The 23,536-nt window shown below is 42.6% G+C and overlaps 2 long non-coding RNA genes across 3 annotated transcripts; one reads left to right on the top strand and one right to left on the bottom strand.

Moving 5' to 3' along the window:
- Nucleotides 1–10,194: 10,194 nt before the first annotated feature.
- LOC146551409 (uncharacterized) lies at nucleotides 10,195–15,248 on the top strand. 2 transcript variants are annotated; one of them, XR_014889955.1, is made up of 8 exons: nucleotides 10,195–10,335; nucleotides 10,629–10,708; nucleotides 12,531–12,711; nucleotides 12,810–13,300; nucleotides 13,793–13,949; nucleotides 14,199–14,237; nucleotides 14,413–14,518; nucleotides 14,661–15,248. It is a non-coding gene; the product is annotated as an uncharacterized LOC146551409 (long non-coding RNA). The 2 variants fall into 2 exon arrangements; XR_014889956.1 differs by having other exon boundaries at nucleotides 10,195–10,708; nucleotides 13,798–13,949.
- Nucleotides 15,249–18,978: 3,730 nt separating this feature from the next.
- Nucleotides 18,979–21,737, bottom strand: LOC146551408 (uncharacterized). The gene is made up of 3 exons (XR_014890034.1): nucleotides 21,245–21,737; nucleotides 20,095–20,179; nucleotides 18,979–19,342 (listed from the first exon to the last, which is right to left on the bottom strand). It is a non-coding gene; the product is annotated as an uncharacterized LOC146551408 (long non-coding RNA).
- Nucleotides 21,738–23,536: the final 1,799 nt, after the last annotated feature.

Genomic DNA, 23,536 nt, shown 5'->3' with positions numbered 1-23,536 from the left:
ATCACAACTTCTTACCTGAAGTTCAGTTCACCTGACACTCGGACCGGCGGCCGCCTCGGGTCTCTCCTCTTGCCTCCCTTTTCCTTCATCCACCTGCTGCCTCCACCACTTGCTAATGTTACTGAATCTGTGGAAGCTCCGTGATGCCACCACACGAAGTAACGAATAACGAGCCTATCTAAATCCCAGTAACAGTTAACGCGTTTCTGATTTTGGCATAATAACTAGTTACCGTGCTCGTTACCACAATAATAACATAGTTACTGTAACGCGTTACTTAATAACGCATTAGTCCCAACACTGTACACCACATACAGAACATAACATCATCATAATTTGTTGCTTGTCGTCAGGAGTCCAAAAGAACTTTTCAGTGTATGGTTGAACTTACATGTATTCAGTCACAGACGGGATCAGTTCTGAACTGGCCCCAGCACAGAACCCTGTGGAGCTCTGTGATTAACCTGTGTGCAGAAGAAATCACGCTCGAGTGATGGCTTATTAAGAAATGGTTATCTAAGTGCCACATTAACAGCCAGTAGTATGTAGGCCATTAATAGGGATAGACTGGCTGTATTTAATCAGAATCCAATTCACAGGCAGTGTTCAGCCCACGGCATCTCTCGCAGACAAGCTCAACCACGTCCATGCTCGTTTTGACGGAGACAACAGAGAGCAGATCCTCTACCCTCAGGAGGACAGTGAGGCTGTAACTTTAACTCTGAAAACAGAAGCTGTGAGATGGACATTTAAAAAGGTCAATCCTCACAAAGCTCCATGACCAGACGGCATCCCAGGCTGGCTTCGCAGAGTGTGTGCCGACCAGCTGGCAGAGGTGTTCACCAACATCTTCAACCTCTCCCTGAGGCAGTCAGTGGTCCCCACATCCCTCAAAGCATCCACCATCATTCCTGTTCCCAAAAAATCAGTGGTCTCCTGTCTGAATGACTACCTTCCTGTTGCACTGACATCCGTCATCATGAAGTGCCTGGAGCGGCTGGTCAAAGGTCACATCTGCTCCTCCCTCCCTGACACACTGGACCCTCTTCAGTTTGCCTATCGGACAAACAGAGCCACAGAGGATGCCATCGCCCTGGCAACGCACACCACCCTCACTCACCTGGAGAAAGGGAATACATATGCAAGGATGCTCTTCATCGACTACAGCTCGGCATTTAACACCATCATCCCCTCAAAACTTGCCACGAAGCTCGTCGACCTTGGGCTGGGAACACCGATCTGCAGATGGATTCTAAACTTCCTCACAAACAGGCCCCAGGTGGTGAGAGTTGGTAAGCACACCTCCTCATCACTCATCCTAAACACAGGTACGCCACAGGGTTGTGTGCTTAGCCCCCTCCTATATTCCCTGTTCACACACAACTGTGTTGCTAAACAAGAGTCCAACACCATCATCAAGTTTGCGGATGACACAACCATCATAGGCCTCATAACAGGCAATGATGAGACGGCTTCACTGAGTGAATGGGTTAAATGCAGAGAGGGATTTTCCCCACGGGGACCAATAAAGTACACTTTCTTCTATAGAGAGGAGGTGATGGCGCTGTACGAGTGGTGTCTGGAAAATAACCTGACTCTCAACACCAGCAAAACTAGACAGATGATAGTGGACTACCGGAAACGACCAGTCAGAGAACACCAGCCCATCCACATCAACGGGTCAGCAGTTCAAGTTCCTTGGAGTCAACATCACTGAGGACTTCTCCTGGACCCTCACACAGACACTGCTATCAGGAAAGCTCGCCAGCGGCTTTACTTCCTGAGGAGGCTGAGGAAGTTTGGCATGAATGCCAACATCACCTCAAATTTCTACAGGTGTGCAGTCGAGAGCTTGCTGACGAGCTGCATTACAGTTTGGTACGGAAACTGCTCTGCCAGCAGCCGTAAATCACTACAGAGGGTGAAGGCAGCAGAGCACATCACTGGCATGAGGCTTCCTGCCATTCAGGACATTTATCTCCAGCGATGCCTCCTCAAAGCTCACAGCATCATCAAGGCCCACAGCCACCGCGCACATCAGCTGTTCTCCTTGTTACCATCTGGCAGACGTTACAGGAGCCTGTCTGCTCGGACTACAAGACTTAAAAACAGTCTTTACCACCAAGCCATACGACACCTCAACCACAACACTTAAACACACACAACACAGCACTCAGAAGCTACCCTGCAGCTTCACAAGTACTCTGTTTAATCTGCACTGGTCACTCCACTTTATTGATATTTATATTTTTTAAAAAGTGCAATATTGTAACAACTGCCACAAAAAAACAACAACAAAAAAACCCCCCAAAAACTTTTGTACTGTTCAGTTTGTACTGCTGCTCATTCCTGTCCCAATATCCCATCTGCCCCCCACCCCCACCCCCCGTTACATTCCTATCTAAAATTTTCTTTATTTAATCACTAGTGTGTGTGTGTATATATATATATATATATGACGCATATATATGACGCATATATATATATATATGCATATATATATGCGTCAGGTGTTGAGGAACCAGGGCACCCTGACGAAAAGTGGGCTACTGGAACAAGAAGGCATCGGTGGGCAAGAGACGAAAACAGGGCGTTGTTGGAATGCTACTACGCAAGTAACCCCGGCGGAAGGGGCTACATGAATAGGATGAGGGACCTATGGATTCTTCGATACCCAACATCCACAATGACGGCGAAACAACTAGTAGCTCAGTGTTCCAACATTCGAAAGAAGGGACTGCTCTCACAGCTAGAGATTGACGAGGTACAACACAAATGCTACGGCAAGGAGGAGTCAGGACGCCAGGTCAGGGGGGCGATATCATCACCCCCACCCGAGATTGGGTACATAGCCCCAAGTGCGATAGGAGAAGGATCGTTGAGTGTGAGAGGAACTGACCTGAAAAATAGGATCATGGCCAAGCTTGAAACCTGGATCCCCCGTAGCCGGTTACCAAGATTACGTGAAGTACCCTCAGAAGGTCTGCTAGATGATGTTAATGCAGCACTACGGACGATACCTACAACCACGATTACCGACACTAACAAGCTGATCTACAATACGGCAGCAGTGATCAGTGAGATGCTTGGCTACAAGTTGAACAGCCACAAGGGGCAGTACCCTCCATGGCGAAGGAGGCTAGAGGGCAAGATCAAAGTAGCACGGAGGGAGGTTAGCCAACTAACGGAGTTGCAGAAAGGTGCGACAAAGAAGGTGCATAAGAAATACAGCAAGCTGTCCATACCTGAGGCCTTGGAAACTGCCAAGCAAAGACTCACAGCCTTGGCCAGCCGCTTGAGGAGGTACACCAGAAAGATAGAAGGCAGGAGAATAAACCAGCTGTTCTCCACAGAACCAGCAAAGGTGTACTCTCAGTGGCAAGGGAACAATAAGAGAACAGCACCACCAAGGCTGGAGACGGAGCTATACTGGAAGGGCATATGGGAGAAGGACGCAACCCATAACGGCAATGCTCAGTGGCTAGAGGATCTGAGGGCAGACCACAGCGACCTCCCTGAACAGGGTCCAGTAACCATCACAGTGGCAGATATCCAAGAAAGGGTCTCCAGTATGAAGAGTTGGACAGCACCAGGGCCCGACATGGTTCACGCCTACTGGCTAAAGAAGCTGACTGCACTCCACGAGCGTCTGGCAGCACAAATGAACCAGCTGCTAGTTGACGAGAGACACCCGGAATGGCTAACCGAAGGTCGGACGGTCCTGATCCCCAAGGACCCCAAGAAGGGACCGGTCCCCTCCAACTACCGACCAATAACCTGCCTCAGTACTAAATGGAAGCTCCTGTCAGGCATCATATCGCCTAAGATGAACAGGCACATGGGTCAATACATGAGCAGGACACAGAAAGGAATTGGCAAGAATACCAGAGGTGCAAAACACCAGCTACTGGTAGACAGAACAATCAGCCGAGATTGCAAGACCAGACTGACCAACCTGTGCACTGCCTGGATTGATTACAAGAAGGCCTATGACTCAGTGCCCCACAGCTGGATACTGGAATGCCTAGAATTGTACAAGATCAATGGGACCCTAAGAGCCTTCATCAGGAACTCAATGGGGATGTGGCGTACAACACTAGAGGCCAACTCCAAGCCCATAGCACAAGTCACCATCAAGTGCGGGATCTACCAAGGAGATGCTCTGTCCCCACTGCTGTTCTGCATAGGCCTGAACCCCCTCAGTGAGATCATTAACAAGGCTGGCTACGGATACCGACTACGGAACGGAGCAGTTGTCGGCCACCTCCTGTACATGGATGACATCAAGCTGTATGCCAAGAGTGAACGAGACATCGATTCACTGATCCACACTACCAGGCTATACAGCAATGACATTGGAATGTCGTTCGGACTGGAGAAGTGTAGTCGGATGGTAACAAAGAGAGGGAAGGTAGTCAGAACTGAGGGGATTGAACTACCAGAAAGCAACATTGCAGACATAGAGGACAGTTACAAGTACCTGGGGATCCCACAGGCGAATGGGAACCATGAAGAGGCCGCTAGAAAAGCTGCAACCACCAAGTACCTGCAGAGGGTCAGGCAAGTCCTGAGGAGTCAGCTGAATGGTAAGAACAAGATCCGGGCCATCAACACGTACGCCCTGCCCGTGATCAGGTACCCTGCTGGGGTAATAGGCTGGCCAAAGGAGGAGATAGAAGCCACTGACATCAAGACAAGAAAGCTCCTTACCATGCATGGAGGGTTTCACCCCAAGTCCAGCACCCTGAGGCTGTACGCTAAGCGGAAGGAAGGGGGCCGGGGACTGGTGAGTGTCAGCACCACAGTCCAGGATGAGACAACGAGCATCCATGAATACATCACGAAGATGGCCCCAACTGACCGAGTGCTCAGTGAATACCTCAGGCAGCAGAAACCCAAGAAAGAGGAGGGAGACGAGGAACCATCATGGAAGGACAGGCCCCTGCACGGTATGTACCACCGGCAGATAGAGGAGGTGGCTGATATCCAGAAATCCTACCAGTGGCTGGACAAAGCTGGACTGAAAGACAGGACAGAGGCACTAATCATGGCAGCACAAGAACAAGCTCTGAGCACAAGATCCATAGAGGCTGGGGTCTATCACACCAGGCAAGACCCCAGGTGCAGGCTGTGTAAAGATGCCCCAGCGACAATCCAGCACATAACAGCAGGGTGCAAGATGCTAGCAGGCAAGGCATACATGGAACGCCATAACCAAGTGGCCGGCATAGTGTACAGGAACATCTGTGCCGAGTACAACCTGGAAGTCCCGAGGTCAAAATGGGAGATGCCCCCAAGGGTGGTGGAGAATGACCGAGCTAAGATCCTGTGGGACTTCCAGATACAGACGGGCAAAATGGTGGTGGCTAACCAACCGGACATAGTGGTGGTAGACAAACAGAAGAAGACGGCTGTAGTGATCGATGTAGCGGTTCCGAATGACAGCAATATCAGGAAGAAGGAACACGAGAAGCTGGAGAAATACCAAGGGCTCAGAGAAGAGCTCGAGAGGATGTGGAGGGTGAAGGTAACGGTGGTCCCCGTGGTAATCGGAGCACTAGGTGCGGTGACTCCCAAGATAGGCGAGTGGCTCCAGCAGATCCCGGGAATAACATCGGAGATCTCTGTCCAGAAGAGCGCAGTCCTGGGAACAGCTAAGATACTGCGCAGGACCCTCAAGCTCCCAGGCCTCTGGTAGAGGACCCGAGCTTGAAGGATAAACCGCCCGCAGGGGCGCGCTGGGTGTTTTTTGTTGTTTTATATATATATATATATATACATATACACATACATATACATACACACACACACACACACACACATATATATATATATATATATATATATATATATATACTGATGTACATATGCATACGCTTATCTGCCAACCTGAAAAACATCAAACCTCTGGCTCAGGCACAGCCGTCCCACTCCCATCTCCCACACTCCCCACTGAAATCTGAAGACTTAGGTGAGTTGATCATTAAACACATGGCTTGCACATATCAAAATAATCTTGCACAAAATCAAAAATCTATTTACCTAAGCAGGATATTGATTCGTGTTTGTACAGTTTCTTTTTTTCAGGGCTGGCATGTTTGGGCCAAAGTGATATTTTTTTCACAGGGCCCCAAATCCTTGAGTGTGGGTGCCACATACCTGAGATACTCTGCATGATGTGATGCAAAGTACTTTAGTGTCCATGCCAATGTTTTATTGATGCAACAACTTAAATCTTAATGATCTCTTGGGTGTTTCTCAGTCTCTAACAGGATTAGGAGTCATGCTGTAACACGATGACTTGCCACTCAAAACGCAATAATGCCTTGTTTAAAAAAACATTAATCTTACCCCAGACTTGAGTTATTAGGCGAAGAATAATTGAAAATATTCATATGTACCAGTGTCATGTTCATCTGCATAATCAGCTATGTTGATTACTATTTTCCAGTCGTATGCAAGGATAAGGCTACTTTCACCTGTAAACATGTTGGATTAGTGCTACACAAGGATCCAGAGGAAAACACAAAACATCTCCTAATATTCTTAATTTATGGAAAATTGAACTACTGGGATTTTTTTCCCTGCTGCTGCAACAATCGTGCCATGGAAAGTTTCAGTGCTTTAGCTGGTCACAACAAACGAGTGTTTGTGACAGTGGCTGGTTTAATCCCAGATTTGAATTTGCTAATAATTATTCAAATTACACTCTCACCAAAGGAAAAAACTATTTCAGGCATCCTAATAATCACCCACAAGATTGGACAAAGATGTAAAAAAACACAGACATAATTTCTTTGTTTGCATACAGGTAAATGTGAACGTAAGCACAGGATACGTTTGTGCATTTAACGGGTTTCCCTTCACCTTCCCAAGAGTAAACCTGCAGCAGTGACTCGCCATCAAGAGGAGCATCGAACAAAGTTTATATCTTTTCTTTAAATTAAGTAAACTTGGTCCACCTGGGTCCATAAATCCAGCACGGAGACCTGGAGCAGAGCGCCTGTTCTTCTATTCTCTTCCCCTCTGGTCAGTGGATTTACCGCGGGAGTAATAACTGTCAGGCCAAATGCCTGGTAAAGTGGCATACAGAAGCGAGTGGAGGGAGAGTATTTATCATGGTATTGACTTTGTGACTGCCGTGTCGTGAACTCTTTTGTCATAAACTGGAGCAGCGCTGCAGATCGATCCGAGGAAAACTGCTGTCAGCTCAACTCCCAGCGAGCATTGCTTTTCCTACAGCCACTTAGAGGACTGATAAATGCCCCCATCCCCCCTGCCCCCTGCCTGCTGCAGCAACAAGAGCATGGCCAGCATGGTCATACACACAGACACACGGTGAAACCATCTCTCAGCTTTTATATGCAGTCTAAATAATTCAATTTAATTTACATAGTGCCAAATCACAACAATAGTCACCTCAAGGCACTTATAGACGCGTGAGAGGCTAACCATTTTTAAATATAACAATTTTTAAATGTAACAACAAATGCATGAGTGTGAATGCACTCATGCATTTGTTGTTACATTGTAAAAGCCTGTTTGGCTCCATTCTACACAGGTCTTACAAGCAGACCTGAACTTTGGTAATTTCTGAAATGTGTGTAATGTACAGTTAGATGTACAGATGTTAGGGTTGAGTGTGGGTCACATTTGTCCAGAATTGTGATGGTTGGCCGGTTCACTATGCTGCTGTTAGCTGAGCTGTTGCTGGGCTCTGCTGTACTCTTGAGCAGGTTTTCTTCATTTCCATACTCCAATCATGCTACCATTCCTAGATGGTTGCATGATGCCACCACCCCACTTCACTGCAGCAATTATGTTGGGGACAATTAGAAATACTTGATATTTGTCGTTGTGCTTGGAGTTCTGCCCAAAGACTGAAATGTTTCAGAAAGACAGTTGATGGTGACTTTCCTCATTAATGTTTTCCAGATTATATTTACTGGGACCCCTAAAAACATTCAGATCAGTAGTTCAGTTGCTTTTCTTCCTTGGGTAAGACACTGAATCCCAAATTTCCTCAGATGGAGTGCAGCATGCGCATGAATTATTAAAAAGGGGTTAAAGTACACAAAATGTACAAATATCCCAAAAAAGCTTGATCGATGGATTGCTACCAAACGGTCGTCCTTTTTGCAGGTTCTCCATCTCATCTCCAAAACCATAGTAGACACAACATTCTGGTTAAAAGAAGACACCTTCATGCACTCACAGTGCTCGATTTTATGAGCAGTAATATTCAGATGATAAGGTCTGAAAATGGAGAGCTTTTCCTGCTTTAGACCAGCGTGCCCAGTTGGAGAACGGTTTGATTGTGTACTGCCTTCCTGTTGTATGACATCATTCAAACCAGTTAAGGATCCAGGGGACAGTTGTATTTCTCAAGCTGAGTGACAAATTACTCTGTTCGTCACCATGACCATCTGCATATTCATAAACACAATCGCTCTTCAGGTTGTAGACACTGTGGTGAAACATGACTTGGGGGATCGTGCAATGCACAATAGCAATTACAGCCTTTGGCTGAAGGTCAGTGAAGACACCAGAACAGGACAAAACAAACTTCCTCTTCTTTTCACCAGCAGAACAATGAGAAAAAAATAGAGTGACAGCAGACACAAGGAAATCATTTGCAATACAATACTGTGGAAACACTGAGATGCTTTAGTCTGTCAGGGATTTTGTGAAAGGCAAAATGCACCCGAGTGCTCTGAAATATGTTTCACAAACCATTACGAACTTTCCAAGCTGCTCCGCTTACAGCATCTGTCCAGTTTTATGTGAGCAAATACTTTGTGCCAAAATATTCAGCACATCTAGCCCAGCAACAATTGCTGCTCTGAATTTCAGTTTCCAGAACTAGATTCATTTGGGGAAATAAATTAGCTTGAGAGTGCAGCGCTGTGTCCACCGAGTACTTGCATCTGTAAAGTCTGCAGGCTACAGAGAAGCGTCAGTGTTTTAGAAATTAACAGGGTATTTTCCATCTATTTTATTTTTCCTCAGTTCTCCTTACACCCTTTTAATTTCTAATTTTGTATTAATTGTTCTTTTCACTTCCTTGCCTGTCCTTTCTTTAACCTCGTTTCTGCATATCTTCACATCATGTATTTTTTGAGTACATCTGGACTTTTTTCTTGTCCTTTTCTCATCTGCTATTCCATATTTTATGTCCCCTCTTGTTTTGTTCTACTTTTTTCTTTCCTGTAGGTCTTTGGTGGAGATGAATGGGAAATCAATAGTGTCTGTGTTGACATGGAGAAGTAGACTGACTCTAAAACACACCCAGGTGATGGATGATGACAGCTGCTGTGTGTGCGTGAGAGCAAACATTTAGCCCTTGACCGTGACCCTTCAGTGTTTCACTGGGTCTTGGTCCTTGATGGTCGGAGCTTGGGGGTTGGGGGTTAGGTCAAGCCTAGGTGTATGAGATCCTGGGGAGGGCTGGCTGTATGGAAGTATTCAGCAGGTCAGCGTTATTGAGGACTGCAGGGAGCACAAGGAGGATGTGAAGGCAAGATATATTCACCTGTTGTTCCTCCTATGTGAATCTCACCTTGACCTCTTCTTGCACATGGAATGCATACGTACAATAAAGGTATTTAAGCTGAATTAAATATAGAATAATAGAGAATAAATGCAGGAATAAACAGCTACAGAGGTGTGTATTCCATGATGTGGATGGGCTTTCCCAAATTGCATTTTAATAAAGTGAACTAGCAGTGATTGAGCAGATCTCAGATTGTCTGCAAGGTTGTTGTAAATATAAATAAAATAAGAAACACTACTCCTACAGACGTGTGCAGAGAATGGACGCTCGAGTGCAGATTTGTGCTTCAATCAGGCTAAACGATGTTTAAACAGACATGAGTATGAAAAACCCCACCTTCTAATCACGCGGGGTTGTAACTCCTGCACCATTTGTCTCTTTACATAATTCAAATGCACTAATACACACAGACACACAGGCCTCTGACGCTAACGGGTCATTGGCAGGTCAACTGAGGGTCTGACGTATGATGCCTGTGGACATCTGAGAACCTTTCTATTCGTCTCACCTTTCTCCTGTTCACCAATCCCCTATGCAGCTCACTTTCTCACAAAAAACCAATGAAAAAATACATGTGGCAACTACCAGGTGACTGTGGCTTTGGAGGTAAAGCGGGATGTCTGCTAATCCAACACGTTCTCACTCCCAACTCGTCAAACGTGTGACGCATGGTCAGGCTCCCTCTGCTGCACTTATGGACGCGCAGGGTACCCCTCTCGCGTCGGGAATTGACGTGAAGGGTCCTCCGATTGAAGAGATTGCCGCGGAAGTGCCTTTTGTCGGTATATTTAGACATTTTCCAAATCACATTGTAGTGACGTATACAGAACACAATAAATTATATAATGTAAACAACTACCTGAAAAACAGGTAGAACGATACTTTTGTATGGTTTATTGCATTTACGGAGGGAGTGATGTATGCTGGGTAATGGCACAGCTAGCTACTGGGTGACTTTATTCACCCGCTTCGGCTGTTATCAGTCCATACAATGGGCGTCATTAGCACAAACCAGTCCCATAGATATGGGCCATCTCCTGCTAGATTGTTCAGAAGGTTGTTCTCATCCATCCAGATGGAGGATCACTAACAGGAGCGTGGAAGACTCCAGAATCCACTCTGGCTGGAATCCGGTGGATACAGCAGTGTTTACAGGTAAGACCATTTAAACGGACAGCATTTATAGAATGACTATTAAAAGTCAGCGAGTGTCAGTAATGTTAATGTGGTTATGTTAGTAATACACCGAGTGCTAATATAACAGCTTTAAGATGCATTTGTAGATGTTATTACGTGTTTTACCGTCTTTATGGTGCTAGCTTAAAGTTACGGTGTAAACGTTAGCTTATATTGGAGGAAAGCTGTTACTGGTTAAACGATGTTAGCACAGAAATATTAGCTTCTGTCATGACTGATGAAGTTACTGGTTAATAAAGTTTCCAGTAAAGTGTTTAATCGCAGCCACAGACTGACAGCAAATATCTCGATTAGCTTCAGTGCATCTGTAATAAATATGTGCAAGTTTCAGTGCTTCGTTTAAACTGTATGATACTTATACTGACCCAGGGTCAGTGTAAAATACAATCCTAGCTGTGTGAACAAAGCCTGGCTCCTTTAATCCTGCATGACAAACCTCAGGATGCAGGTTATTATTACTCTTTCCTGCTGGCACACCTGAGAGTCAGCTAGAAACTCACAGTGACGTGGACATCATGCAAAGACTGCCAGACTCTGTAATACTGCAAATGATCAGTGACTCAAGTTATCACTAAACTTTAAACGGCACCTCTGTGTCTCTGTGTGCTGAACATCTAGGATTGAGTCAGGCTGCATCAGCTGAAGCTGTTATTTGTATATATCAGTATTTTTTATTCAGGTGTGGGGAAAATACGTAAGACTGCAGTGAAGCGATGCACCAGATTAATCCCTGGCCAAAGGTATCGTACTTAAATCAGACTACTGATCCAGCCACATCAGCCTTTTGTGAGGTCTGTTTAAAGTAGACTAAAAGTGAACTGCAGGTTCCTGAGAGGTGGACTGTGAGCACAGAAACACATGTTCATACATACAGCTGCAGCAAACTTACATTAATTTTAAATAGATTTGTTATTCTGATGTCTGTCTCTGTGTTAGTCCTCTGACAGACTGGTGACCTGTCCAGGTGTGCTCTACCTATGACTACTGGGACAGGCTCTAGCCTCTGTAATAGAAATGTTCTGTTATTCTCATTTAAAGTGTTTAAGTGCTTATGCATATGCTTAGTTGTGACACTGTTACTGTTCAGTGAAAGTTTCTAAAACTAGATGAACTTACTTCAGCGTCAGCAGTTTGAGAAAACAACTCCCTTTACAGGTGCTGATAAGGCCAAGGGCACAAAACAGCTTAACCATTGATACGTTAGGTTTCATAGCGAGACACGTGAAGTGTGGTGTGATCAGTTTAACTTCCTCTTCCTTGGAATGCATAAAGGAGCAGGAGCACGACCTCTGTGGCAGCGCTGACATGACTGAACTGTGATGTTTGATGTGTGTTGGCGCAGTAATAAATAGCTTGATCACAGCTCTTTCTGTGTTGCAGACTTTATTTAAAAAATTCCACGACACCCCCCCCCCACCCTCCCACTGTGAACATGAATTGAATATTCAGAAGACATTTGTTTAAATAGTTCTACAAATCTGAGCTGTTGGTGTGTCCTTGGATTGTGTGGTAATAATATTAGAGCCTGCAATCTTTCTTACTGAATCTCTACTATGAGTCATGTTACCTGAGATTAATTCTATGTTTACCTGTCAGCCTGGACAAATGTGCTGTGTGAAGAATGTAAATGACATCAGATCTGAACTGCTTACATCTAAGGAGCCTGTTCATATTTAATTGAAATATGAACCAGTGATTTTTTGATTGCTGATTCCAAGAGAGTCTTTGTGGAAATCCTGTTTGGCTTTTTGTTATTTTAATTCTCTTTTCTGTTTTCCAGAACAGTTCTCCACAGTCGCTGTCCACATGGGTCAGTGGGACCAAGAAGCACTCTGCTAATGTGGAACTCTGACCAGCAACATCCAGCAGGACCCAGACAGCGTTTTCTATCTCCCAGCTGGAGTTTTTTGTTTGTCAGTGACTGGAGAGTCAGATTTTTGTTGAGCTTCACACTTGCAGAGGTAAGTCAGTTTGCAGAGATCCCTCCCACCCTGGCTTTTATGTGCTAGATTTCTTATCTGAAACAGTAATATTTCAGTGACTGCTGCTTATACCACAGGTTAATACACTCTACTGATCCCTGATGGGAGAATCATCACCTCTGCCAACAAAGAAGCCTGGTGGATGTTTGTTTACAGTCTGATGATGGGACATCATGCTCTGCATCTTCAAAGTTTGCCTCCTCATTATTATTCATACCCAGTAATGTGAAGTATGCTTATATCTACTATAACTGAACCAACCTGGTGCTCTTCATTTATGGAGGCTGTTGAGTCTGAATGTTGGATGTTGTGTATCTCGTGTTCTCTGGGCTTTGTTGTCCTCAGTCTTTTTGCAGGATCAGAAAACAAAACCAGGAGGCGCGTAAATGTTTCTTCTCCATGATGTTTCTTCAAATGTTTCTTCTGGATGATGATAAGACTGACACGGGATGCCACCTTTGGTCTTGTGATGAAGCAAAGCTCAGGAAGAAGTGGGATTAAATGGTACCCACATGTGTGCTGCTGAGAAGGATGTACAGGGGCACCTGCAGCCAAATCCAAGCTTCAGGTTAGTTGTAGTTGCAGAACGCTATAGACTGAGACATCTAAGGCATCAAATGTTTGATTAAACGGATGAAAAAGAGAAGTTTTTGCCCTATAATTATCACTTCTTAAAATCTGTAGCAACTTCAAGTCTGTCAGCGTGCTGAGCATGCTCAGAATGTGACAATATATTTTTGTTCAATATTTAATTTCTTTCAGTTGCAATTGTTAAATGAAAAAAAAAATAAAAATATATTCTTATAATTTAGCAAACTAATTTATCAAAAAAAATATATATACATATATCTGTAGTAGTTTTAATGAATTAATTTGACACCTGTATTGAAAATACCATATTGTATTCATATAGAATCAGTATGGTATCATTGTTTGTCTGTTCACTGATTGTTGAAGCTAAGAGCTACTTTGATCTGTTTAGATCTAAAGTATCCAAAGTTGAGCTCTGATGTTTCTTCACCCCTGTGTGTGTGATATGTGATTTCCTACATGCTGGCAGAGCAGCAGTTTGTGCTCACAGATGGTGACGGTGTGGAGAGATGGTGGTGTTTCCTCAGAAGAACCAGCAGAGTCACAAAGGACACCAGTCCATCTCACCACCTTGACTCACTGACTGATGCTCGTCTGCACTGCACAGAGGAAATCAGCTGACCGAGGTTTGTCCAGTGACGTGTTATGAAATGTATATTTGTTTTATGCTTACAGATATGTTTTTCTTGACAGAGGCTCTGCAGAGGTTAGACAAAGCAGAGAAAACGTGCTTTACATTTTACTGTGATTTATTGAGATATTTGTTGCCTGATGTTCAGCAGGAATGGAGAAATAGAATCAAAGGAGATGTTTTTGATGTTTTTGTAATGATGTAAGTAAATCTTCAATATTATTTATTTGCTTGGTTATATTAGGAGTGTTTCTGAGTGAGGGGGAGAGGAGTCATCATCCAGGTAAAGTGACGTAGATCAGTGGATACACTTGTCTCCCCTTTAAAGGAGACGATCCAAGTCATCCTTAAATGTTAGTGCTTTCAAATATACAAACATTTTTAAAGGACAAAAATGAACATCCAACTTTGACTGTAACACAAAATAAATCTTTGCATGTGTGTTTTCAAACTCTCAGATGGGCAGCATATCAGTCAGACCTGCAGCACTGAATGACCACCGCACATGAGCATGTTCCTGCAACATTCAGCATCTGATCCTTCATCTGTGTGCTTCTGCTTTTGGTAAGTAGAGTTACCCAACTCCAGTAACTCTAAACACATGCCATCCATTTCTAACGGCCTGGTTACTTCCTGTCAGTTACTTTAGAAACCATGTGGTCACCTGACCTAACACTGTTTCTTCTTCTTCCCCTTAATGTTCAAGTGTCACATGTCAAACAGCTGGAGAGGAAACTACACCAGCGTACTGAGATGTTTCACCAACACGTGCCAGATGCTGTTCCTTCATGGTGACATCACCAGAGACAGCCCCGCCCACCTCAGGACCTCGCCATTGATCATGATGATTATAATGATGACAGCGAGCGGAACTAAGACTGTAAAAATCTACGACCAGAATGTTTCTTTCTAATTATGAATGAATACTGAGAGCCTCTTTCTGTGTTTTGTCTGTTTTGGGTTTTTACCTCATTTGTTACTAACAAAGTTCACAAGCTCACACAGTTTACATTCTGTATGTTTCCATCTTTACCAGCCACACTCTAACTGCATTTAAGAAAATAATCCTTAAAAATCGTCGTTTTTCTCTTTTGTAATTGATGATAATTCAGTGAATATATTGCGCTGCTTCCTTTTATTGCGTCTCACATTGCTTTAAGTTTTTCAGTGTCCAGTTATTTTTTACTGCTGTTTGAATTCTCTGTATGTTTGACCCTGTAGACTGTTTGATGGACTGCTTGTCTTCCTGTTTGTAACCGCCGCCTGTTTTTTAATAAAGATTTGGATTTCTGACTTCAACACAGCCTCTGCGTGTCCTCCCTTTGTGTCGTCTTCCTCTGTGAATGTGTTGCATGTGTCACAGATTCATTTTATCAACAGCTTTCCCACAGTGAGTTGCATCAGCATTCATTCACAGCACATTTCAGAAGGATTCAGATTAATACAGTGATCTTACAGTCAGAATGATCCTGACAGAGTGCCACTGTAAATGATCTTTCATCAGGTCAATTTTAAAGTTCAGTATTTCAAAGCAGGAGTTATGAAGAATCATGCTGGCATTAGGACTAATAATATGTACTTACAAAGTCAAAGATTTTTAATTATGCTAGAATATTGGAAGACAATCAACTTTGTGTTTTCGGCATATTAATTATTCTGAAATAGAGACGTGACCCTCACTGTACAGAAGCACTAAACAACTGACAATCTAACAGACATCATTGACCTGAGCAGTCATGCACAGTGAGTCTGATCCTTTGCTGCGAGAGTTTGACAAGCATGTTTCTGGTCAGTTTGGAAGAAATAATATCACAATGTTGATCTTTCTTTCCAATATTCCTTCTCTTTTAAACTGTGATCAAAGGTACTTATGTTCACAGCATGTAATAATACTGACAGTCCAGGGCATTGTGGTCTGTTGAGCTAGGGTTAGGGTTAGGGTTAGCAATTCAGACATATGTAATCAATATTAAACGTCTCTGACGTGGGCCACTGTCCGCAGTGTTGGGAAATCCATACCAGGCTGGAACGAGTCAAGGTAGGTGAGCATCCACGAGAAGACACAGCAGATGCATCCTACTAATACTGACAGGACCAGGAGACTCCAGAAACCCAGCATCTTCTCTTCAGTGCCATCCTCTCCTGTCACCCTCTCTGCCCGCAGCTCTTTGAGTATGGGGTAGATAAGGGCGCAGAGAAACCCTTATTACTAATTCGTATTATAATTCAATTTCCATGAAATATTCATATTCAGTATTGGTCCTTTTATATTATAACCACGGATCCACCCAGGCTCATGGTGGGGCAGGGCTCTGTCCTGGGATGCTTGAGTACAAGGTAATGTAGACCTGACCAGGTATCCAGTCTGTCAGAATTGTTTTCAATATTTGGTTCAAAAACATGAGTGACAACAAAAATCCAACTAGGATTCTTGCATATGATGAATGAAGTCTGTCTTTGACTGTATTGTCCAGCTGATCCATCAAACCCCCAGCAGGTGAACCTTATTCATGACATAACACGGCAACAATGTAAAAAATGAAACAGCAACAGTCTAAATATAAAGTGCATTCTAAAGTCCTCTTCAATAAATCATATGCAAAGAGTCATTCAGGACTGTAAAACGTGAACTACAGAACCCAGAGTCTTCATCATTAAATCTCTGGTTGCTTCATTTTTCTATCCTATATCAGACACTTTAAGGTTAGGTTAGGTAAACTTGCATTCTCATGGTGAGGCAAAGTGCTTTATGTGTGTGTGTGTCATGAACGGCTATAAAAGGCCTATAATTAAAGAACAAAGCGGGGTTTGAGTTCGAGTTGCGGCAGACTGTCACTACTTGTAAATGGAACGCAGCCTTCCTACGGCGGACAGCTAATAACAGGAATCGGACGCGGTCCACCCAAGTCCACAGCAACCACCATAGCAACCGCCTAGCATGACCTTAAAAACACATTCTGTCTTCATAACTATCAAAAACGTAAAATGATTTGCAAAGTGTTTAAGTGTTACAGCTGCAGAGAGCTATGGCGGTATCTATGGAAGCTGTTTACATAGCTAATAATATACGATGTAACCATGGAGACAGTCAGTCACGTGAGCTAGCAGTGCATGTTTACTACAGTGAATAAGGTGATTGTGTGCACAGCGTCCACACGCTGCAGAGGGTAAAGACATTACTTCAATATTGTTTTATATTGATATATATTTGCCTTCTGTTGACCATCACCTCAGGTTCACCGTTACAGTTTCAGCAGACAGATGCACACTGTCTAAACACATTCAAAAACTCATGTCTCAGAAATAAGCACAGCTGTTCATGTTTGTCATTAGAGTTTTATTTGTAAGAAAATTATGAACTTCATATTGTGTATCAAATAAAAGAACATTTCACAACTCTTGAGTCAACAGAAACAGGTAACAGAAATGTCTCTAATGTAGACGTGTACAGTGTAGTGTAAGCATTAAAAGATCATAAAGGAAACACTAACATTTATGTGAAACTAATTGTAATAAAAAAATGAGCAGGTGCTTTATAGATGTAAAAGAAAGAATCTGAAAACAACACTTTTTTGGTCTAAGTGATCAAAGTAGAAAACAGAACTGATGTTCAAGAACAAACCGTAGCTGCACTAATATTACACATCTCCATTGTTGTGGTGAACAGACATGTTGCTTTTAAAACCACATGCAGTGTGTGACCATGACTGTTCACTGAGACCATGAACGCCACTTTGCTGAAGCCTTCGCCTTCTTCTTCTTCTTCTTCTAAATTGGAAGCAGAAGGAGCATGAGCTGCTTTGATCTACTGAAATGAAAAAGCAGAACATCTGAGCTGAAACCAGTCAGCTGAAATCATTAAGACAGGAACAATCATTCAATGCAGTGTCTCAAGTGGCTTAGCCTGTTACAACTGTTGATACAAGCTAAATACGGTTAACACACAGTGTCAGGGAGCTCCAGTGTGGGAACTAGTGGCTTTAGGTTTGTAGTCATTTAACTTTCATCCATTCATTCATTTAATTCAGGAGGAAGAAATGCCAGGTTGGTGCAGGCTGGTTACATGCATTTGGTCCCATGCTGTCTTTAACTAAATGACTTGGTTCATTTTATGGCTGGGCTGTATGTGGGGTTATATCATGTTATTTGGGCAGGAGGACCTGTCCTCTGTTAGACTTAGAAAGTTTCTCCATAAGTAGAGTTTCTAACTCTTCTAGCACATCTGTGGCTGACAGCTTTTTGGTGGCTCTTTTTACCCCACACTGGTTGTGAGTGTGTAAATAGCCCCACTAGTTCTTTTGGGTTGCAGTTAACTTGGGAGGAAGAGGTAGGTCTGCCATGACTAGATGAATAACAATTATCTGGGATACATAAATTTCATAATGCATGCATATATCTCTATAAACCTGCCTGAGGGCTGCCATTTTTACATTCAGTTATTTCTCTGTTGAATCTAAATAATGAATGTGTTACAGTTAAACTGACACTGATCAGTGTAAATGGCTCATTGGGACACAGAAACCTTTAAATTAAACCTGATATCGAGTGTCAAACCATATCAAAGCTGTAAAAGCTGTTTACAGTCAGAATTTATAAAACTATGATTGTAAATAAATTCAAACAAGTGAGCTTTTCTCTTTGTGCTGAATATCAACACTGTGACTTCTTAGACTGTAAGCTTTACTTTAGTGCAACCACTTGTAGAAGCTGCCACTCCAAATGTCTTTTGATAACAAGAAAAAAATACCTTTTCAGTCCACGGCCTGAAGTTCTTCTCTGACATCTTCTGCAATCAGCTTTGTCTGCTGGTTTGAAGACAATAAACCACAAAAAGATAATTTAGTCACTTTGTCTGCATCATGCAGCTCGAATGTGTCGTGTAACGATGTTGAATAGCCGTCGTTATCCCTCTGCTGTGTCAGTAGGATTGTACTGTACAGCATCTCATTGATATGTGAGGAATGCTAATGTAACACGATAACAGACTTACATCATTAAAATATAAGGAGCAGGAGATATTTAGATATTTTTATATTTATATTACATTTTATAGCTGACGGATATTACTAAATAGATAGAATTTACTAAATAGCTGGATGAACATGAAAAATATGTCTATAATAACAAATGACCATGAGAGCCAGTAGAATTAATTCAACTGGACACTCGAAAGACCTCCTTAAATGCTCTTTAAGTGGCAGAACAAACGAACAAACAGTTAATTGCTTACTTGAGATGAAATCTGCTCAGCTACTTTGAAAACAGCTTCTAACTGGTTCCTCCTTTAACAGGATGACGGCTCAGGGGTAAGGCCATCATGCAGTCCAGCAACCTTTATGGTTCTGCTTTGATTCACCAGGAACTATTAGGGAAACCTTCCAGCGCCTCCTGTGAAAGACACAGGCATAAACACACAAACATTTATTAACATGTTCCACAGTCTTCCAGTTTGATTTTCTCATCCTGTGGACAACAACGTACATGGATGCAGGTTTATTGTTAACTTTTGTAAGGTTTATTTACTGAACATATCCAGCTGCAGCTCCACTGTGATCCTGAGCTGGATAAGCACTTAAGAAAATGTGTCAATAAATGGACATACATCAACTTACTATATTTATCCAAACAGACGGGACCAATAATGCTTCACTGAGTTAGAGACTTTAACGTCTCTTCTATGTAAGAATGTCTCGTGCTGATATACCTGCAAACTTGACAACAAAGGTTTTTCAGACTGCATGTAGCTGTCCTCTATGTCAGCTCACACATTTACATTTATGTCACACTTATTTCTGCTTTCCCATTTTATAATTATTACTTACATTTTGATTAGATACCTTGAGTTTGTAAATGATCAGATTACATAATTGGAATACAATGTATCCAATTCAGGGTTGCGGGAGGATGAAGCCTATCCCAGCTGATACAGGACAAAGACAGGCTGCCAGTTTATTGCAGAGCTAACACAATATGTGTAACAGAAAATCCACTTAAATGTTTGATATTTGTTATAATAATCATAATTATGACTATTATTTAAAGGTTTCTTCATAAATACATTTAGATTTTTTATAACCCCTAAAATATAAACCTGAGCTGTTTCAGATTCTGATCTCTGACCTCAGTGACCTGGCTGTGACCTCACTGCAGCTCCCTCTTGGAAGTACGTCTGCTTCTTGTCTACCCCCAGTGTTGACCGCCTGCCCTTGATATCACGTACTGTACCTGAGGAACAAAAAAGGACAAACACTTGCCTTCATTTAAGAAGTACATTCATACAGAGGTAATCTATGGAAACACACTAGTTCACCCTTTGGGAGAAATCAGTTCCTGTGAAACATTTCTGTAAATGAACATCATGTGGAGAATGAATGAAATGAGTTCTTCAGGTGACTCAGCAGTCCCACACTGACAAATGACATCTAGTTAAACTATTAAGCATATTTGCTCTTCTGAAATCTGTGTTAAACAACAACAAACATAAATTAGTAACAAAAATACAGCTGAGTAGAGGCTTTACAAACCACCAGCAGCCATAATGCTAAATTTTAATCTTCAAATGTTTCTGAGCCGTCTTCAACCTGCTTTTAACACATTAAAGTCCCACAGTCAATGCAGCCTGACCCAATCCTAAATGTTCAGCACACAGAGACACAGAGGTGCCGTTTAAAGTTTAGTGTTAACCTGAGTCACTGATCATTTGCAGTATTACAGAGTCTGGCGGTCTTTGCATGATGTCCACGTCACTGTGAGTTTCTAGCTGACTCTCAGGTGTGCCAGCAGGAAAGAGTAATAATAACCTGCATCCTGAGGTTTTTCATGCAGGATTAAAGGAGCCAGGCTTTGTTCACACAGCTAGGATTGTATTTTACACTGACCCTGGGTCAGTATAAGTATCATACAGTTTAAACGAAGCACTGAAACTTGCACATATTTATTACAGATGCACTGAAGCTAATCGAGATATTTGCTGTCAATCTGTGGCTGCGATTAAACACTTTACTGGAAACTTTATTAACTAGTAACTTCATCAGTCATGACAGAAGCTAATATTTCTGTGCTAACATCGTTTAACCAGTAACAGCTTTACTCCAATATAGGCTAACGTTTACACCGTAACTTTAAGCTAGCACCATAAAGACGGTAAAACACGTAATAACATCTACAAATGCATCTTAAAGCTGTTATATTAGCACTCGGTGTATTACTAACATAACCACATTAACATTACTGACACTCGCTGACTTTTAATAGTCATTCTATAAATGCTGTCCGTTTAAATGGTCTTACCTGTAAACACTGCTGTATCCACCGGATTCCAGCCAGAGTGGATTCTGGAGTCTTCCACGCTCCTGTTAGTGATCCTCCATCTGGATGGATGAGAACAACCTTCTGAACAATCTAGCAGGAGATGGCCCATATCTATGGGACTGGTTTGTGCTAATGACGCCCATTGTATGGACTGATAACAGCCGAAGCGGGTGAATAAAGTCACCCAGTAGCTAGCTGTGCCATTACCCAGCATACATCACTCCCTCCGTAAATGCAATAAACCATACAAAAGTATTGTTCTACCTGTTTTTCAGGTAGTTGTTTACATTATATAATTTATTGTGTTCTGTATACGTCACTACAATGTGATTTGGAAAATGTCTAAATATACCGACAAAAGGCACTTCCGCGGCAATCTCTTCAATCGGAGGACCCTTCACGTCAATTCCCGACGCGAGAGGGGTACCCTGCGCGTCCATAAGTGCAGCAGAGGGAGCCTGACCATGCGTCACACGTTTGACGAGTTGGGAGTGAGAACGTGTTGGCTAATCATACGTCTATGGAAGGTTTGATCCCCTGGCTGCATGAGGCAGATACTGAACCCTGAGTTGCTCCTGTGTGTGAACGTTAGGCGAAAAGTGCTTGCACACTCTCATTTAGCTTACATAAATGTGCGTGTGTGTGTGTGTGAAAGAGGCTTGTAGTAAGAAAGTGCTCCAATAGAGTAGAAAAGCAGTCAGTGACTGATACATGTAACCAAGTGCTGCTCAAAGCTCCTTGCAGTCCTCACAAAACAGAACAAGCAGCTACATTTCAGATGCTAAAACATCCACAGACCGTTACATTAAACAGTGAGTTTAATTCTGTGATGGTGTAGTGCAGAGGCATGGCAAAGTTTTAATTTTATAGCAAACAGTAATGATCTTTATTTCACTAAAGGTGCCATCACAAAATGTTTTAGTATTGTGAGTTAACCTTGTAACATACTCCAGGGAGTTTGTAGAACAACCTGATAATTTAATGTTTAATGTGTGCCTGAAAGTGTAAATGAAACACTACACGTATAAAGCTTAATACATCATGGAGCTCTGCTCTCAAAAAACGACATAGATGTAACTCTGTGTGGATTTAAGAAATAAGTGCCAAGGTTTTAAAAACATGTGTAGCGCCATCTTCTGTTGTAAAGCACTTTATAAAAAAAGAGTCTGTTTGAATCACCGGACCAACAAGATTGATCCAAAACTACAACTTTTCCTTGACAAACCGGGTGTACCGAGCCACGCATTTAGGTGGCAAAGCAGATGTTCAGAACAGTGCTATTGTTTCCACTACTGTTTAACTAACATAAACTAATGTAAGTCTGTTAACCACAACCAACCGACCGACCCAGTAACCAAAACATCTTTCAAAAACTCTAAGCCCTTTCAGCTGTTTAGACAGTTTACATCTATGTCAGTTTAAGAGCAGGGCTCCATCATGTAAATTAGCCTTTACAGTGGTCCCTGGCTATGTCTCCTGTACAGTACAGAATGTGTTCAGGTTGTTAAATTTACATAAATCTTCGATTGCTAGCAGTGTGACTCTGAAATGAAATTTTCTCCCCAACAAACACAACGATGTCCACGAAACGTTTTGCGCCGTCAAAGGCAGCTATGGTAGCACCCAAAAGGCAGATGATGGTGCTAACCATCACACAAAAACTTGGACTTCTGATTCATTGATTCATTAATGATTCATGAATGTTGAATCCTCTGGCAGCTGCTCTATTCCCAAGTTCTGGACCTGAAAACAGGGTTTGATCTTCGGTTACTGGACTTATTTTTCTATGAAGGTTTAAACAAGAGAGAAAAGTGTGAAAATGTTCATGCCTGCGTGAGAAAAGAGTATAAAGTGTGTAGTGAGGGGTTTTACAGCCTTAAAACATCTATGATAATTTTAAAAAGTAAAGCTGGCTACTTCGTGGATTTCACCTATCGCGGGTTATTTTTAGAGCGTAACTCCGGCGATAAACGAGGGGCCGCTGTATACAGTTAGTGCCTCCTTTCCACCTTAAAGGACAAATCCTGGTCACAAATGACAGTTCCAGGCTTCCATATTAAGTGTCTTGTCAGAAACTGCATTTTTAAGAATGTATTGGGCAAAAACATCCAGGCCAGACACGTCAAGACATGTCTGGGGAAACCCTGTTAAACAAATCACATGTTGCCAACCCATTTTGTGTTATACCCTGTGTCTTTAAACACACACTCTTATACTGTAGGTAATGTCCTGTAGTGTAATAATAGAAGTGAGGTATCAGATACAACAGTT

This window comes from Mchenga conophoros, linkage group LG19, assembly GCF_057382185.1.
Source record: "Mchenga conophoros isolate Kocher_MC1m ecotype Shallow Benthic linkage group LG19, M_conophoros_male_GT1.1, whole genome shotgun sequence".
In the NCBI taxonomy this organism is placed as follows: Eukaryota; Metazoa; Chordata; class Actinopteri; order Cichliformes; family Cichlidae; genus Mchenga; species Mchenga conophoros.
Note: the sequence above shows the minus strand (reverse complement) of the source record. Positions and strands in the feature narration are given on the sequence as shown.